A 9,638-nucleotide genomic window follows, 5' to 3' on the forward strand; every position below is an offset into this window, starting at 1 on the left:
TTTCCTCATCTGTAAAATGAGGGGATTAGACTAGATAGTCTGTAATGTTCTTTCTAGCTCTATCACCATAACCCCCAAATCATATAATATCTTTTCTCCCCACTCCCTACTCCTTTAACTTCTACCCTCATATTTTAATATACACAACCACTCTCTTTTAGCACTTGAAGTCCCATACTTACATCTTTCATTGCAGCTCATCTACCCACGGGGATTTCAGATCTCATTGTTACCTATAAATGTGTTACCCCCATCATTTGCAAATTGAAAACTGAATTGAAATTCACAAAAATGAAAATTCCTGCCTAATTATAACATCCTACCTAGATAATTCTCCCTTTACTTCCCTGTACATCATTTGTCATCTTCATCATGACTTCCAGCTGTCTCTTCTCCTTCACCAGCCCTGCTCTGGCCTTGCTTTTCTTCCTTTACTGTCTTGAATGTATGGTTAAACAGTGCATCTAGATACGCTTCTTTCCCTCTTGTATCTCTTGCCTCTCTCTCCTACCCGTCACTCATGCCTAGTTAAACACCAACCCCATCATCTGTCATCATGTTCCACTTTGTGTGCTGCCAAATGCTGCTAGAGAAAGCCATGTAATTGTGCTGACTGGGTCTGCTACAAATTTATGCCATCTAATCTCCACTGGGTCCTAGCTACTCCATGCTGAACCTTTTTACTATTATTCAATCAATAAATCAATAAGTATTTTTAAAATGTCTGCTGGAGATACCAAGATGAAAATGAAATAGTCTCTGTTCTCAAGGAGTTAGCATGTTAGTCCATGATTGATTTTTTAATCATATTCTTCAAAACAATTATTCCAAAACTTACATCTCCAGGTTTCTTGTGCCATTATTTTCCTGATAAAACCCATTGTGAGTTCTCTCTTTTCTCCTACTCCATATCTTAGTACTCCTCTATATCATGTTATAAGGGACTGGTCAGTGAAAGTCTAGCCTTATGAGCTGGTGCAGTATGCTCGGCCTGATATGATGCCCCACAGGGTCTTTGGAGCATGCTCAAGTATTCATTCTAGGACTCTTTGCTTACTGGGTGGTGAAGAAAAGGCCTCTTCAGGTGGTTACTAAGCCAGAAGTGAGCATTCACTCAAAAGACTCCCAGGGTGGGGAGATTGGCCAGGGGGCAGGGGTTGGTGGGGGTGGCAGAGGTGTCGGTGGGTAGGTGAATATGAATCTCCCTTTTATGTTCTGTTGTTTGACAGAGAAAGCATGGGCTACTATAAGCCACAGGGTGAGGAAATTAGGCACTGCTATTAACTCTTTCTCTCCCCACCTGGAGGCTTACAGACGTCCTTGCCTCTTTACTCAAGTGCAACCAGGCAAGAAAGAGAGCCAGTGTTTAGAATTTTTGTATCCATGCTTAGTTCCAGCACAAAAGCTAGCCAAAAAAGTAGAAAGAGGCAGACAGTAACTATGCTTATACTGAAGTTGAGAGTAAGGCCTTCTATTATGCATATACAGAATCATTCTCACCAAATATTCATGTGTTCACATAACTGAGCTCTCATTGGCTACTTAGTTGTCCATTATACTAATTTCCTGTCCTCTCCTTTCCTCTGGCCTCTAAAGAAAAGGTGGTGGGGCAGCTAGGTGGTGCAGTGGATACAGCACTGGCCCTGGAGTCAGGAGTACCTGAGTTCAAATTCAGCCTCAGACACTTAACACTTAACTAGCTGTGTGACCCTAGGCAAGTCACTTAACCCCAGTTGCCTCACTTAAAAACAAAATAAAACAAAAACAAAAACAAAAAAAAAGGTGGCTTTTATCCTTTCCAAAGCTAACCTCTCTAATCATACCCTTAATCTGATTACCCCTGTCTCCTCTGGGACCCTTCCTTCTTTCCCCTCCTTCCAATATCTTCAATCTCTCCTTATCAATTGGCTCCTTTTCTACTGACTATGAATATGCCCAGGTCTCCTCATCCTTAAAAGAATTCACTTGACCCAGCAAGCTATTATCTTATATCTCTTATAGCTTTGACCTCCAAACTCCTACAAAGAATTGCCCATTCTCATTCCCTCCATTGCTTCACTTCCTACTCCTTAACCCCTTGCAAACTGGCTTCCAATTCTCCTGCTTTACTATAACTGCTCCAGCCAAGGTTGATGACAATCTCTTAATTATTAAATCCAGTGACCTTTTCTCAGGCTTCATTCTATTTGCTTTTTCTACGACTTTTGTCACCATTGACATCCTTTTTTATTTGTTAGTCTTTCTTCCCGTGGTTTCCACAGGACTACTTTCTTACTCTCTTTTTGATTTTTCTCTAGCAGCAGCTTCTTTTCAGTTTCTTTTGTGGGATCACCATCCATTTCTCTTCTAAGGTGCCTCCCCTCCCTGCCAGCCCAACCAGCATTTTGTCTTGGGTTCTTTGTTTTCCTCTTTTGGCGGTCTCATCAATAGCTATGAATTCAATTATCATCTCTAGTCAACTCAAGGAGTCAAATCAACAAGCTTTAAGTACCAGCTATATACCAGGCAGGGTCAGCTAGGGGCAGTGGATAGAACACTGGGCCTGAAGTCAGGAAGACTTATCTTCTTGAGTTCAAATCCAGTTTCAGACACTTACTAGCTGTGTGACTCTGGCCAAGTCACTTAACCCTGTTTGTCTGAGTTTCCTCATCTGTAAATGAGCTGGAAGGAAGTGGAAAACTAGTATCTTTGTCAAGAAAACCCCAAATGGGGTAACAAAGAGTTGGACATGCCTGAAAATGACAACAACAACAAAATACACCAGGCACTGTGCTAAGTATTGGAAATACAAGGAAAAGCAAAAATAGTTCCTGCCTCAAAGTAATTTATAGTCTAATGGGGGACAAAACCTGCAAACAATGATGTATAAACAAGTATTTATAGAATAAATTGGAAATACTTTGGATACATTCCATGTAAACTTAGAGCAAAGGCACTAAGATTAAGGCAGATTAGGAAAGGTTTTTAAATTTTTTTTTTTTTTTGCAGAAGGTAGGACTTACCTAAGAGTTGAAGGAAGCCAGCAAGTGAGGAGGTGGGGATGAGATGGGAGAGTTCCAGGCACAGAGAAGAGTTAGCAAAAACACTTGGAGTCAGGAGATGAAGTGTTTTGTTGGAGGAACAGCAAGGAAGCCAGAATCACTGGATCTGAGAAAGTATCTAGGGGAAGAAGGTCAAAGAAGTCTGGAAGGGTAGGAAGGGGCCAGGTTAGGAAGGGCTTTAACAATCAAATAGACACACTTTTACATTTGATTCTGGTGGTAATAGGGAGCCTTCTGACATTTATTGAGTAGAAGGTGATGTGGTCAGACTTCTCCAGGAAGATTACTTTGACAACTGAGTGGAGGATGGATTGGAATGGGGGGGGGGGCCGGCTCATGAAACAATATAATATCAATCATTGGATCTCATAGGACCACAGATATGGAAATGGAGGGGAATTTGAGGTCATCTAATCCCACCTTTCCATTTTACATTTGGGAAGTAAAATAACTTGTCTAAGGTAACACAGGTAGAAAGTGACAGCAACATGATTTAAACCAAGTTCTTCTGACTCTAAATCCTTTGACTTTTCACTGTGCTGCACTATTTATATCTAATCTCTCTCCTAAATTCCAGTTCACTATAATTAGTCATTTATTCCCTAGCATGAATATGAATAATACATATGTGTACATGAATATGTACACACGTGTGTACAAATATATGTACACATATACACATTCATTCAGAGCTGGAAGGGACTGGAGAGTTGAATGAACTTGACCCAGATCACAAGGCTAGTAAATGGTGCATCTGGGAATCAAAGCCAAGTCCTCAAAGGTCCAAATCTAACACTCTTTCCATATTACCTCCTAGATCCTTCCCTGAGAATTGGTTTTGATTGGGAGAGGCAGGAGAGAATTGAACATTTGAGCAGGAAGGGAGGGGGTGCCATCAAGGAAGGGAACAGAGGCCAGGAGTGCTCAAGGCAACCATTTGCCAATTTTGTGTTTTTCAATAGCATTCTTCCTGTGTGGAGGAGTGTGGAACATGTAGAGAAATACAAATAGGAAATTCCCTCTGACGGACAGCTGAGCAGTAGCCCGGGAAAACTCCAAGCATGTCCCCATAAAAGATAATGAACATTTCTGAGGTTGGCCCAAGGGTAGGGGTGAGGCAATGATAATGGATTTTCATGGAAGGGGGTTTAACGATTTCCAAGGCGACTGCTTGGCACATGGTACTTGGCTGTGTGGGAGAAGAAAGAGAACAAATTGCCTCTCGGGTCACTCTGAACAACTTCAGCCCCATTTAATAAACCAATATGGAACTAGGCACCGTAAACTATATTTCAATGGGCCTGGAAATCATTTGTTTAGAATGGTCTGGAATTACTACCAACATGAGGTGATTATATGCTATTTGGCACAGCCAATACATGTATTTAAATATGAAAGATAGGCTGGGTCTGTGAATCTGAGCATCCTGGGCTCTGTTCCCTTGTTTCACAGGATCTCAGAATGCCAGAGCTGAAAGGGACCTTGGAACAAAGAAGTTAGAATGTCAGAACTGGAAGAGACTTTAGCATATAGCACAAAGTATATCAGAGCCAGAAGGGTCCTTAGAATTCAAATCTAGCAGATTTTAATAGAGGTGTAAGACACTAGAGATTATTCACTCCAACTCAGTCATTTTATAGATGGGAAAACTGAGACTCTGGGAGAGGAGATGACTTGTGTTGACCACAGTGAGTTAGGAGGAGAGCTGCGATGCAAACTCAGGACTCCAAGATCCTGCCTTGCACTCATTCTATCTCACATTTGCTTTCTCTGAACCACCCCCTCTGGGGCACCATTCATAGAGGCCATATATACTAGAACTTGAAGGACGGATGGAGTTTCAACTGGGAGAAGAGTATATTAGATGGAGGAGAAGATGTGAACAAATTCAGGGAGGTAGAAAATTGGGATATGTTTGAGAAATGGTGAGTTGTTTGGCTAGACAGGAATCATGTGAGGCAAGGCAAGAAGGGATCATCAGATACAGAATTATAAGGAACTTTAGAAGGTTTAATCTGGAAGGGTGTGTGTGTGTGCCCTTCTGCACATATATATTGTCCTCCCATTTTATATATATGTGTGTATATATATATATGTGTGTGTATATATAGATAGATATAGGTGTATGTGTGTGTATATATATATATATATATACACATACACACACATATACATACCCTTCTGTACATATATATTGTCCTCCCATTATATACATGTATATGTATACATAGGTATATATATATATATATTTATATAGCCTTCTGTACATATATATTGTCTTCCCATTTTGTATATATAGGTGTATATGGGTATGTGTGTGTATATATGTGTGTGTACCCTTCTGCACATATATTGTCCTCCCATTTTATATATATGTGTATATATGTATATACACACATACGTGTGTATATGTATATAGATAGACATAAGTGTATGTGTGTGTATATATACATACATATATAGATATATACCCTTCTGTTCATATATATTATCCTCCCATTTTATATGTATAGGTATATATAGCTGTGTATATAGGTGTATATGTGTATGTGTATGTATGTGTGTGTGTATCTATATCTATATCTATATCTATGTGCCCTTCCATACATATATATTATCCTCCCATTTTAGGAAGCTAGGTAATGACTTGCCTAAGGTCATACAAGGATCAGCTAAGTACTGCTGTAGATAGAGCACCAGGCTTGGAATTAGGAAGTGTGGAAATTTATTTTGATTTGGGGACCCTACCTTTGGGCTGAGATTAGAAAGCCTTAGGCCCTCAGGGTCTCTCCCCCTCCTCCTCAGCTTCAGCTGAGCAAAAAAGCCCCGTGGGCTATAGAAGACGCCAGATCAGACAGCTGGGGGGAAAAAAAAGCCCCCCCAGCTCCCTCCAACCTGAGCGGAGCTATCTGAAGGATAGCCTGTGCTGAGGCATGAGGCTCGAGAGCACACCCCACCCCCCCACCAGCTGCAGCTCTGGCTGGCGGATTAGCTTGGTCTGTGGGAGCGAAGGAAGCCCCGAGATTTGAGTGGAGAGAAGAAAAGGTATATATAGACCTGGGAGTGAGACAGGAGAGGGGAGAGGGACTAAAGAAGGAGCGAGGATAGACTAGATAGAGAGATAAGATTAAGGAGAGGGGCTGATGAGAGGAGGAGACGGACTAGATAGAAAAGGAGCAAGGACGGACTAGAAAGAAGTAGAGCTGACTAGAAGAGGACAGACTAGAGGAGACTCGAGGACGGATTAGGAGAGAGGCTGACTAGAGGGGAGCCTGGACAAGGACAGAGGAGAGTTCGATTTGGGAAAAGGAGAGAAGGGTCTGACAAGGTTACAGGCCTTAATACAAACCAGGGAAAGTGTAATGTGCCCTGAGGCCGGAGGCGGCTAAGGCCCTTATTGTATTCAAGAAGTTTGAAGCACAGCAGGTGTGAAAGAGACTCAGTGGAAAGAGATGGCAGGAAAGCAGTTAGGTTGTACACTTTATTTCCCTGTATTCCTAATTTGAAATACTATCTCATAAATAAACTCTGCTTTGGTTATTTAATTAAGAGCCTTCTTAATCTTTAGTCTATCAGTTTGGGAGCAGTGTGGTGGAACTTTATAAATGGCCCATATTAAATTAACGAAGTCAGATAGCCAAATAGTCAAAGGTCCCCAGATTAGTCATCCACAGATTAGGCCCCCCAAAATTAGGCTAGTCAAGTTAAAAATATTCTAACATTTGGATGGCGACTGCGGCAGGACTTACGGCCCAATTATAATTTCTCTAAACTTATCATTTTTCATATAATCATAATTTTTCAGAAGTCCAGTTATCATAATTTTTCCAGGTTAGTTATAGTTATTAAGAATTAATTTTTTTTACAGAAGACTCATCTTTCTGAGTTCAAATCTGGCACCAGACACTTACTAGCTGTGCAACTCTGGGTAAGTCACTAAACCCTGTATACTTCAGCTTGCTCATTTGCAAAATGAGCTGGAGAAATGGCAAACCATCTCAGTATTTTTGTCAAGAAAACTCCAAATGGGGTCATGAGGAGTTGGACATGATTGAATAAACAACAAGGGCATCCAGGTAGTAAGCATCAGAGCTGTGATCAAAGCCCAGATCTCTGACTCTAATCCTTTCTCTTTTCACTTCCCTACTTCTCCTCTCCCAGTCTGGAGTCGGATTGTGAATCATAGAATTACAGAACGTGAGACTTGTAATAGACCTTGGCTTCCATCTCGTCCAACACATATTTATTTATAATTTTATTTTCCCCTAATTACATGTAAAAACAATTTTTAATGTCCAGTTTTAAAACTTTGTGTCCCAAATTCTTTTCTTCCCTCCCTTCCCCTTTAAGAAGTGTAAAGAATTAATTGTTATTTGAGGTTTTTATGCCTGGCACTGGCCTGGGGCTCTGCAAACTACATAGTGCTCCACCCACTGGTTGTAGCCGTCAACATGGCGCTGGCACCTCTCGTCATCACCACTTGCTGACACCTACATGGGCCTGGCAAAATTATAGTGACTAGAAGCCCAGTGAGGGCAGTCATGTGACTGTCAGTCAGAGCTGCCAGCCAATTGGCTTGGGGCTGTGTGTGGTCATCCTGGGGTCTGCTGGGAAGAAGGGAGGTTTTTCGCCATTCTAGCTTGAAGCCGGAAGGTGACAGGACACTGCTGTGTGTTCTCAGCTGATTCCTGGGCGGTGGTGTTATTCAAGTTGTATTATTTCCCTTTCCCCATTTTATTTCCTTTTCCTTAATCCTACTGATCCTGTTTGTGTTTTTTAAGTTCGTTCTTGTTAAATAAATCCTGCTCTATTTTGAGGGAGGCTGTCAGTCTCCTTCTTTGCCCCAATATTGCAGCGAGCCACCTAGCTAACACTCCCCAATTAAAAATTGGTCCCTACAACAGTGTCCAGCTTGACAGTGTCCTTAAGCTGTGGTGCCCAGAATTGAATACAATTCTCCAGATGTTGATCTGATTGGGGAAGAGTACAGAGGTGCTATCACTTCCTTATTCTGGGAAGTTTTTTCTTTTAAAAAAAAAATGCATCCTAAGATCATATCAGGTTCTTTGACTGTCCCATCACATTACTGACTCATTGAGCTTGCAGTCCACTTTAACCCTCAGATTTTTTCCAGGAAACTGCTGTCCTACCATATGTTTTTCATCTTGTTGCACTTGAAGGGCCTTGGATGCCAAGTTCAGAAGTTTATAACTTGTGTTCACATGTAAATTGTAAACAAGCATTTATTAAGCACCTACTATATGGCAAGCACTGTGCTAAGTGCTTTTGCAAATTAGGTGGTTGGCCATTTGGTTCCTAGAATCCTCTCTGGTCAGAATTTCCAGCATCTGGCCATTAGATACCACTGGAGGTGATTCTACTTCTGAGGGCTGGGGATGGTCAGGCAAAGAAAGCTCAGGTACATTCAGGTTAGGGTCTATTGGATTGACTTTCCATTCATCTGCTGTAAATCCTCCAGGGATTCACTCTGGGCGGGGACACTTTGTTCCCTGGCAGTCTTTTCAGAGGTCTGACTCATAACTCCGGACAAAAGCATTTCCTTTGCTCTCTTCATAATATCTCCCAACACATCCTGATAGAGACACTCCCTTACCCCCAGGTACCCACTGTCTGTGCACACTGATGGATGCCTACTGATCACAGATCTCCTTCCTCTCCCTTTCCCTGCCTTCCACCCTCCAGGTTCTCTTTCTCACACACTCCTCACAGATACACACCCACACCCAGCACTGACAAACAGCGACCCATGCATACACCCAATTACACAAACATATCCCTACACATTCACATGAATTAGAATAATACTCTCTGCCCTCACTGCCTTATAAGGTTGTTGTGAGGGAGCTTTGTAAGGCTTAAAGGCCTGGAGAAAAGGGAGCTGTTATTATGGTAATACACGACTGCCACAGGCACCCAAATAAACAAACACCCTCCCCCGCCCCCCCCCCGCCCCCCCACACACATACACACGCAAACAGGCTCTTCCTTGACTTAGACAAATAGAACAGCTTGCCAGTCCTTACCCCCTAGACACCCCTACCAGCATACGTACACAACCCTAGTTGAGTGGCATATATGTACGTGCTCCCTACTTCTGTACACATATACTTTGCTCCTCCTCCCCTTCCTGGACACACAGAGATCCGTGCAAAGCCATGCCTCACAGTACTCATATTGGGACACACACAAGCCCCTCCCTTCCTCACCCCCTCACAGGGACCCGCCACTCTGAGTCCTGAGAAACATTGATAGACTCCCATGGCCTGCGGGTGGCTGTTTGAGGCTCTTAAGGGATGCCAGGGTAGATGGAAAAGTCATGGGGATGAGAAGTGAGTCATGTGCCCCACTTTTGGAAAGAGGGCCCTTGGTTCTCCGTTGGAGCAGAGTAGTTAGAGCTGGGGAGTTTACAAAGAAATAGCCCTGGCCTTCTCCCTCCCCGCCGCCCCCCTGCATGTGAGATGGGACATGGAGGGGTAATATGAGGTGACATGTGTCTGTAGCCTCAGACTTCAAGGTATCAAGTGGATCAGGTACTAGACTTGGAATGACAGAAGACCTAGGGTTCAGCTTTCCCCC

The sequence above is a fragment of the Dromiciops gliroides genome, chromosome 2 (genome assembly GCF_019393635.1).
Source record: "Dromiciops gliroides isolate mDroGli1 chromosome 2, mDroGli1.pri, whole genome shotgun sequence".
Classification (NCBI taxonomy): domain Eukaryota; kingdom Metazoa; phylum Chordata; class Mammalia; order Microbiotheria; family Microbiotheriidae; genus Dromiciops; species Dromiciops gliroides.